This window comes from Salmo trutta, unplaced genomic scaffold, assembly GCF_901001165.1.
Source record: "Salmo trutta unplaced genomic scaffold, fSalTru1.1, whole genome shotgun sequence".
In the NCBI taxonomy this organism is placed as follows: domain Eukaryota; kingdom Metazoa; phylum Chordata; class Actinopteri; order Salmoniformes; family Salmonidae; genus Salmo; species Salmo trutta.
Window position 1 is genome coordinate 14,525 of NW_021823071.1, and position 9,386 is coordinate 23,910.

Here is a 9,386-nt window from a genome sequence, read left to right on the forward strand (position 1 = left end):
CCCACCCATCCTCCCAGGTGTTATAGAGGACACCCAGCCTTCCAGGTGTTACAGATGACACCTAGCTTTCCAGGTGTTATAGAGCCCACCCAGTCTTCCAGGTGTTATAGAGCCCACCCAGTCTTCCAGGTGTTATTGAGGCCGCCCAGTCTTCCAGGTGTTATTGAGGCCACCCAGTCTTCCAGGTGTTATAGAGGCCGCCCAGTCTTCCAGGTGTTATTGAGGCCACCCAGCCTTCCAGGTGTTACAGATGACACCTAGCTTTCCAGGTGTTATAGAGCCCACCCAGCCTTCCAGGTGTTATTGAGGCCACCCAGTCGTCCAGGCGTTATAGAGGAAACTTATTTTTCCAGGTGTTATAGTGGCCACCCACTCTCCCAGTTGTTATAGAATTAAATTTAAATTAAATTAAAAATTAAATATATCTCAAATTTTGTGCACAAATTAGTTACCATCCCTTTTACTGAGCATTTCTCCTTTGCCAAGATAATCCATCCACCTGACAGGTGTGGCATATCAATAATCTGATTAAACAACATGATCATTACACAGGTGCACCTTGTGCTGGGGATAATAAAATGCCACTCTAAAATGTGCATTTCTGTCACACAAAACAATTCCTCAGGGAGTGTGCAATTGGCATGATGAATGCAGGAATGTCCACCAGAGCTGTTTACAGAAAATGTACAGTAGTTTTCATTTCTCTTCCATAAGCTGCCTGCAACATCCGTTTTAGAGAATTTGGTAGTACGTCCATCCGGCCTCATAACCGCAGACAGTGTGTATGGCGTCGTGTGGGAGAGCGGTTTGCTGCTGTTGACATTGTGAACAGTGTGCCCCATGGTGGCGGTGGGGTTATGGTACGGGCAGGCATGAGCTACATACAATGAACATAATTGCTTTTTTTAGCGATTGCAAGTTGAATGCACAGAGATACCGTGATGAGATCCAGAGGCCCATTGTAGTGCCATTTATCCACCGCCATCACCTCATGTTTCAGCATGATAACGCAAGGCCCCATGCCGCAAGGATCTGTACACAATTCCTGGAAGCTGAAAATGTCTCAGTTCTTCAATGGCCTGCATACTCACCAGACATGTCACCCATTGAGCATGTTTGGGATGCTCTGGATCAACGTGTACAAAAGTATATTCCAGTTCCTGCCAATATAAAGCAACTTCAGACAGCCATTGAAGAGAAGTAGGACAACATTCCACAATCAACAGCCTGATCAACTCTATATGTAGGAGCTGTATAGCGCTGCATGAGGCAAAATGTGGGCACACCAGATACCGAATGGTTTTCTGATCCACGCCCCTACCTTTTTTTATAGGTATTTGTGACCAACAGATGCATATCCGTATTCCCAGTCATGTGAAATCCATAGATCTAGGGCCTAATTAATTCAAATTGACTGATTTCCTTATATGAACTGTAACTCAGTACAATCTTAATGGTTGTGCTTCTATTTTTTTTCAATATAAGTCACACGCTGCTAATGACATTAAGTTGAATTGATTAATTGCTTAAACTAATAAATATAAAGTAATCTATTCCACACATGCCAAATGTTCCACTATGGTGTCACGTTCTTGAAAATGATCGGACCAAGGCGCGGCGTGAGTATAGTTCCACATATTTAAGTGAAACTAACCAAACAACAAAACTTAAAGACCGTGCGGACGTAGTGCCCAAACACACTAACAATCAATCAATATCCCACAAAACACAGGTGGGGAAATAGCTACCTAAATATGATCCCCAATCAGAGGCAACGATAAACAGCTGCCTCTTATTGGGAACCATATTAGCACCAACATAGAAATAGACATACTAGATCACCCCCAGTCACGCCCTGACCTACTACACCGTGGAGAACCAAGGGCTCTCTATGGTCAGGGCGTGACAAGGGGCAGATTAACCATCTGGCAATTCTGGCAAATGCCAGATGGGTTGGATAATTTTTCTAGTTGGGTACGCTTGTCAAATTTGACACCATATTTTTTTTTAAATAAAAATAAACCAAATGAAAATGGTGTCTGCCCTGCCCATGTGCCTTTGCCCTCACTGGGGCCTGCTGCTGTGATGAGCAAGCCACTCTACCCCCATGGCCTCGATAAAAAAAAACATATGTTCTGATCATATAAAATTTCAAAATGCAATTGCAGGAAAAACACAGCTTTGGAAGCTTCGTCCTTGTAACGGTCGTCGTATATACTGGACCAAGGCGCAGCGGGTTGAGTGCTCATTTTATCTTTTATTGAACACTTAACGAACAAAACGTACGAACGAACAGTATTGCAGGCTAACACAGCAATGCAAAAACAACTTCCCACCAGGGACATGTGAAAACAGGGCTACCTAAGTATGACTCCCAATCAGCAACAACGATGTACAGCTGTTCCTGATTGAGAGCCATACCAGGCCAACACAAAGAAATACACAACATAGACAGATCATAGAAATACAAAACATAGAACATAACCAAAAACCCCGGAATACTCTAAACAAACACCCCTCTACATAAACACATATCCCAACAAACCCCGAACCACATAAAACAAACACCCCCTGCCACGTCCTGACCAAACTACAATAACAAATAACCCCTTTACTGGTCAGGACGTGACAGTCTTCTTGTCCCTGCCAAAGAAAGGAGGGTCTCAGCTTTCCGTAGGTATAATTTTCAACTCTCAATATTCAGCTCAATAGCAACTATTTTACAACTAAGATATTTTATATAACTTTGAGATATGGAGGGGCACATGTGCACCTGCCATAAGCATATAGGTCTCATGGGTAGTAGACTACAAGTGCAACGTTTATTTTTAATACATTACATTTACTGTTGGATGAATACATGGTTATTATATTTAGAGTCAGCGATCTAGTTATTAATGTGTTTTGCGTTTCCACTTCCTCGGGTGTTGAACCCCTTAATTCATTGGCGGTTTGCACGGTGACGAGGGCTAGTGTGGATGACATGCCAGGGCCGAATTCTTGTCCCAGTCCTCCGCTGATTATGAGAATGGTCAGATTTCTAAAAACGGGAAAGGATCTGAGGCATGTATGTTGCTTACTGCTCATAACAACTCAAGGTCCTGAAAATATTTGATCAATTACACCCACGCTAGGACGCACTGTTGTGGCACACTAACCCTCAGATAAAATATTAATTGGAATAAGATAAAATTGAGAAAATAACAGCAATGGAATGGAAAGCATGTAAAAGTATCCTATTGGTGGAAAAATCCATGCATTCTGTGTAATTGCACTAGGCTCTCACTGAAGACAAGTCTGTATAGCGCCTGGTATAGCCAAACGGTGAGAGGGGGAAGGTAGCCCAGACAAGTTGGAGAGAAAAAAAAAGTTTCACTTTTTGGGTAACCCTTTTCAGTAGCACATGGAAGAAGGAGGGGACTGAGCCGGGTGGAAGAATAGAACTTCAGGACAGGCAGAAATGGGTGGGAAACGGGGCTCAGATTTCAGCTTGACAGGGGGTAAGGGGCCGGACTGATATTTGGGAATATACAAAGATTCATTGAAGGCAACGGACACATAAAACTGCAGTACCTGATCTGACGCGGGTCGGTACTACATTTTTGTAGGGGTCTGGATTCCCCATTGGGTTTTTTTTTTTTTTTTTGGAAGGTGGTTGAATGTATGGTTCTGCTCTGTAACTGGGAACACACAACAACAAAAAAGAGAGAAGTCCAATTCCTTTCGTCCTTTCTTTTTCTTCTCCCCCAAAAAGCCCTGCATGTCTAACATTTAGACATGTTTAGCTTTGTGGATTCGAGGACTGTACTGCTACTTGTAGCAACCCAAGTCATTCTATTAGCCGTTGTCAAATGTCAGGACGAAGACCGTAAGTGGCAGTTTTTTTCCTTCCAAAAAATATTTATTAGGAAAAAAAGTTTATGAAAATATTTGAAATGCTAAATTAACTGAAACAGAAGATCAAATTCTACTTTTGAGAACTTTTATACTGTGGGGGTGGGTGGGGGGAGTTTTGTAAATCACTGGCAATAAGTCACATAGATTTGGGATACACTGTGAATATGATATGTATTTTATATATAATTGTTGGTCATCGTTTTTCTGCTTGAGCGATTGTAGTCACCGTTACACAAAGGATATGGGCGATTATTGCCATTTCACAAAGCCAGGGAAAGGTGCGTGGATAGATACGGGAAAAGTGTCTTGAGAGCCTAATTTCTTATATTCAAATTGCACTTTCGATTGCAAAGCTGTGAATGTCACAAGTTATAACCGAATTTACAACTATCATAGATCAATGGAATTCCAATGATGTGCGTAAAAGTGATGGACTTGATCTTGAGTTGCTGACCGTTTTCATATTGTTGATCCAAGTGCAGTAAGGTAATTTGTGCTGTTGAAGATTCTAGGAAATTCTACTATATGCCATATAGATCGGAGAACTCTGATAAGGTAGAGGATTCCGCAGCTCTCCGCAAGCTATCCTAGCTACCCCGCTACCCTCCACCCGCCCTCCTCTCACAAGTTGCGCTGCCGCTGGGCTGAACACCTGCGGGTACTTTTGCAAACATTCCCGAGAGCGCTTTGACAGAGCTCAACTTCGTTCATTTTGAGACAGACTGTAGGGACCAAAACCAAACGACGAGATCAAGCTAAGGTGGTCAGCCTCAAAGGCCTTTGTGTGAAAAGAGTTAACATTCCTTTCCTGTCAGAGGCAATTCCAGGCGTGTTGGAGTCGGAAAGGTGGAACGGTGGAACATAACGAAGATCTATTTATGTGCCGAAACCTGGGAATTATTATATGAATAGCTTAATAACCCGCCTTACCATATCATAACCCGCCACACATGGCCCTAATATTCTCATATCCCGATTCTATGCCACTTAAATCTCTCCATATGCCCATTGGCCACATTTTAAGAAGCGATATTGAGACTTGGCGTGTCAATCAATTCAATTCGATTAAATTGAACAAAAAAATGAATAGATCATTTATTTTAAATAATGTATCCTATTTACAGGGCAAGTTTAGGAGACTAGGATAGGTAGCCGTTATAGAGACACGGGTGGACGGAAGCCAGGAGTAAAGTTCCATCCATATGATTTGAGTGCTTCCATCTGGTTTCTAGATGTACCCAGCCCCAGTCACTGACAGTCAGGGGAGAGGGAGAAATAAATATCACTTGGCGTGAGGACTACTGGAAAAAATATTATAAAAGAGACGGGGTTATTATTGTAATTCTACTAAGGCACATTATTTTATGCATAAGAGCTCAGTGGAGACATAGTAAGGCTCCACAATAAATAGTAGAGTAGCAAAGACAATGAGAGGGGCTAGGGTTGGGGTTTTAAAATACAGAAACATTGCAGAGGAAAAAGAAAAACGTGCTGGCCTCCCAAATAAAACACATGCAATTGCAGACAGTCTCAGGTTACCCTTTCGGAGTGGGCTGGGCCCCCTGGAATATAATGCAAGTCGTTCTTCTCCTGAGACAGAGAGAAATATTTCTGACTGGGATGTGCTAAGAAGTCCTAAAGTGGCCAAAGTGGCTAGAGGCCGCAAGACTAGCAGGCTCAAAGGGGAGCAGTAGCTCCAAGTACCTGGCTGGCATCAAGTCACTGCAAGGTGGAGGAGGTCAATCCACTACTTTTACCTCTCTGGCTATGCCGTGGAAGGATAGGCCTATGTGGAGAGGGCCGAGCTGAGTGAGAAGGTATTCAATCTGTGTGTCCAAAAATGGCACTCTATTCCCTATTTAGTGAACTGCTTTTGACTAGAGCCCATACACTCTTAGAGAAAAAAAGTACTATTTAGCTGTCCCAATAGGAGAACCCTTTGGTTCCAGGTAGAACCCTTTTTGGGTTCCATGTAGAACCCTCTCTAGAAAGAGGGTTCTACATGGAACACAAAAGGCTTTTCTCCAACAAAGGTTCTCCTATGGGCACAGTCGAAGAACCCTTTAGGAACCCTTTTTCTAAGAGTGTAGGGAACAGGGAGCCTTAAATAGGGAATAGGGAGCCTTAAATAGGGAATAGGGAGCCTTAAATAGTGAATAGGGAGCCGTTTGAGACACAATCTATATCACCATACCATGGAAGGCTTGTGGCTAGAGGTTGAAGCTGAGGGAAAATAAAGGTATTCAATACTCCGCCAGCAAGTTCCAACAAATTCAGCTGGGAACCATAGTTAATGGTTCATCCGTCTCTCCCACACACCTGTCTTCACTTTAATATGTTCCATCCTCCATTTTGTTTCTGGAGGAAAGAGTAGGCCGTAGCCAACTCAGGAAGACTGCAGCACAGATTAGGCCTATCCTTGTGTTTGCAATAAAGAACCAAAATCCCACTTTCTGACCACCACTAGAATAGAACAGAAACAGAATCGAACAGAAAATATTTTTCAACAGAAATAGTTCATGTTACTTAGTCAGTGCTTCAATAGGTCTTACATTGGTGCCCAAGTGACTAAGGAGATATGTTAATTTCACCTAAGTGACCGAGGAGATATGTTAATTTAACCCAAGTGACTGAGGAGATATGTTAATTTAACCCAAGTGGCTGAGGTGATATGTTAATTCACCCCACCTGACTGAGGAGATATGTTAATTCACCCCACCTGACTGAGGGAGATATGTTAATTCACCCCACCTGACTGAGGAGATATGTTAATTCACCCCACCTGACTGAGGTGATATGTTAATTCACCCCACCTGACTGAGGAGATATGTTAATTCACCCCACCTGACTGAGGAGATATGTTAATTCACCCCACCTGACTGAGGAGATATGTTAATTCACCCCACCTGACTGAGGAGATATGTTAATTCACCCCACCTGACTGAGGAGATATGTTAATTCACCCCACCTGACTGAGGAGATATGTTAATTCACCCCACCTGACTGAGGTGATATGTTAATTCACCCCACCTGACTGAGGAGATATGTTTAATTCACCCCACCTGACTGAGGAGATATGTTAATTCACCCCCACCTGACTGAGGAGATATGTTAATTCACCCCCACCTGACTGAGGAGATATGTTAATTCACCCCACCTGACTGAGGAGATATGTTAATTCACCCCACCTGACTGAGGAGATATGTTAATTCACCCCACCTGACTGAGGAGATATGTTAATTCACCCACCTGACTGAGGAGATATGTTAATTCACCCCACCTGACTGAGGAGATATGTTAATTCACCCCACCTGACTGAGGAGATATGTTAATTCACCCACCTGACTGAGGAGATATGTTAATTCACCCCACCTGACTGAGGAGATATGTTAATTCACCCCACCTGACTGAGGAGATATGTTAATTCACCCCACCTGACTGAGGAGATATGTTAATTCACCCCACCTGACTGAGGAGATATGTTAATTCACCCCACCTGACTGAGGAGATATGTTAATTCACCCCACCAAGTATACTCCCAAAGGTATCTGTATAAAAGCTGTCCATTTTCCATTCTATGACGTTTCATGGCTTCCAGATGGGGGTTAAAAGGGTCCCGTGTTTGTACAAGGCAGTAGCTCTGTCCCTTTAAGAAAATACCTCATTCATGGCCTACAGAGGTTTGTTGGTTACCTAGACGTGACCAGGCCCTAGGCCTCTAAATGTAGCTACTGTACTTACTCTGACTTCCTTCCACGTTCCGCTCATTCCAAGTTCCACTCATTCCAAGTTCCACTTGACGCCTAATGGAATGGCCTGATTGACCTCGAGCTGCCAACGTTAACTTCCGGCTCTTTTCAGCCGCGAGGTTCGATGGTTCCAGTCATGGCGTTGACTTAGTGGTGCAGTTTGATAGAATGATAACTTCTGGTATGAGATATTGATACCTTGGATGGCAGATGATTATTATTTTATTTTTTTTGTTAAATGGTCAAACACCTTGTTTGAACACTGCGTGTAGCCTAGTCTATGTGAAAATGGTGTCACTTGTTGCTTCAGATGAGAAAGTTATTTCTGCCTTTGGCAAAAGACAATAAACCCAGCTTTTAGACAAGGGAATTGGACATGTGCAGTAGGCCTGCGTTTGGGCATCTGAGTCTATGTAGGCTACCGTTTTGTTATATTTGCTTTAAAAGGATCCTCTATTTTGAAGGGAGAAGTTCAGGCTTGCGCCATTGGTCCACTGATCCAAAATGATGGAGACATTTCTCAGGATGCTCTGGAAGAAAAAAAAATCCAAACAGCCTGTTTTGTGAAATGGTGCTGACACCTAGTGGTTGATTATGAACCTGCAGGTGATTGGTGCTGATCTCACAGTGTATCTGTGTGCCTCTAAATCAACCTGGAGGTGATGAAGTTTACCTGGAACATGGTGGTTCTATAAACAAACAAAGGTTTCAATAGTTTTGGATAATGGGGTGTTTTTGTTGTGGGTCTGGCTCAGTCTGGTATTTCCAAATCAATCTTTTTTTTTTTGTGGACTTTTGTTATTTACAGCAAAATGTATTGTAGCCTATTGTCTAATGACTAGCCACTAACTGACATTTTATCCATAGGTAATTGATTGATTGCTTGATTGATTGATTGATTGATTAGTGATGCATTATTGTCTCTCTTCCCTCCCACCACACACACACCTGCTCTGGCCTCTTGTGTTGTGTTGTGCTGCACACCTGTCTGGTCACACACTCACAACCACACACACACACACACACACACACACACACACACACACACACACACACACACACACACACACACACACACACACACACCCCCCCACACACACACACACACACAAACACCCAACCCACACACACACACACACACACACACACAACCACACCCACACACACACACACACCCACACACACACACACACTCACTCACAGAGGACCCAGGCAGCTGTATTCAGGACGGACAGAGCTATAGTGACAAGGACGTATGGAAACCAGAGCCGTGTCGTATTTGTGTGTGTGACACGGGAACTGTCCTGTGTGACGAAATAATCTGCGAGGAGATTAAAGACTGCCCCAAACCCGAGATCCCATTCGGAGAGTGTTGCCCCATCTGCGTGCGGGACGGGGAAGCTCCCCCAAGTGGTCGTAATTTATTTATTTATTTATCGCACATAAATAAATTACTGTCTGTCTGTGGAATTCATATTGTTACTTTTGGGAGAATAACAGCATAAGGAATAAGCCATATCATCAGAAGATGGCTATTGCCTTAGGCCTATACCATTACCAATACCTGTGGCTTTGGCCCTATATAATACTGGCCCTATATAATACTGGCCCTATATAATGTTGGCCCTATATAATGCTGGCCCTATATAATATTGGCCCTATATAATGCTGGCCCTATATAATACTGGCCCTATATAATACTGGCCCTATATAATACTGGCCCTATATAATGCTGGCCCT

The 9,386-nt window shown here is 43.1% G+C and overlaps 1 long non-coding RNA gene across 1 annotated transcript; it reads left to right on the forward strand.

Annotated features, from left to right (window-relative positions):
* The first annotated feature begins 3,521 nt into the window (after nt 1-3,521).
* Nucleotides 3,522-8,959, forward strand: LOC115188684 (uncharacterized). The gene is made up of 2 exons (XR_003876587.1): nt 3,522-3,868; nt 8,850-8,959. It is a non-coding gene; the product is annotated as an uncharacterized LOC115188684 (long non-coding RNA).
* The last annotated feature ends 427 nt before the right edge of the window (nt 8,960-9,386 follow it).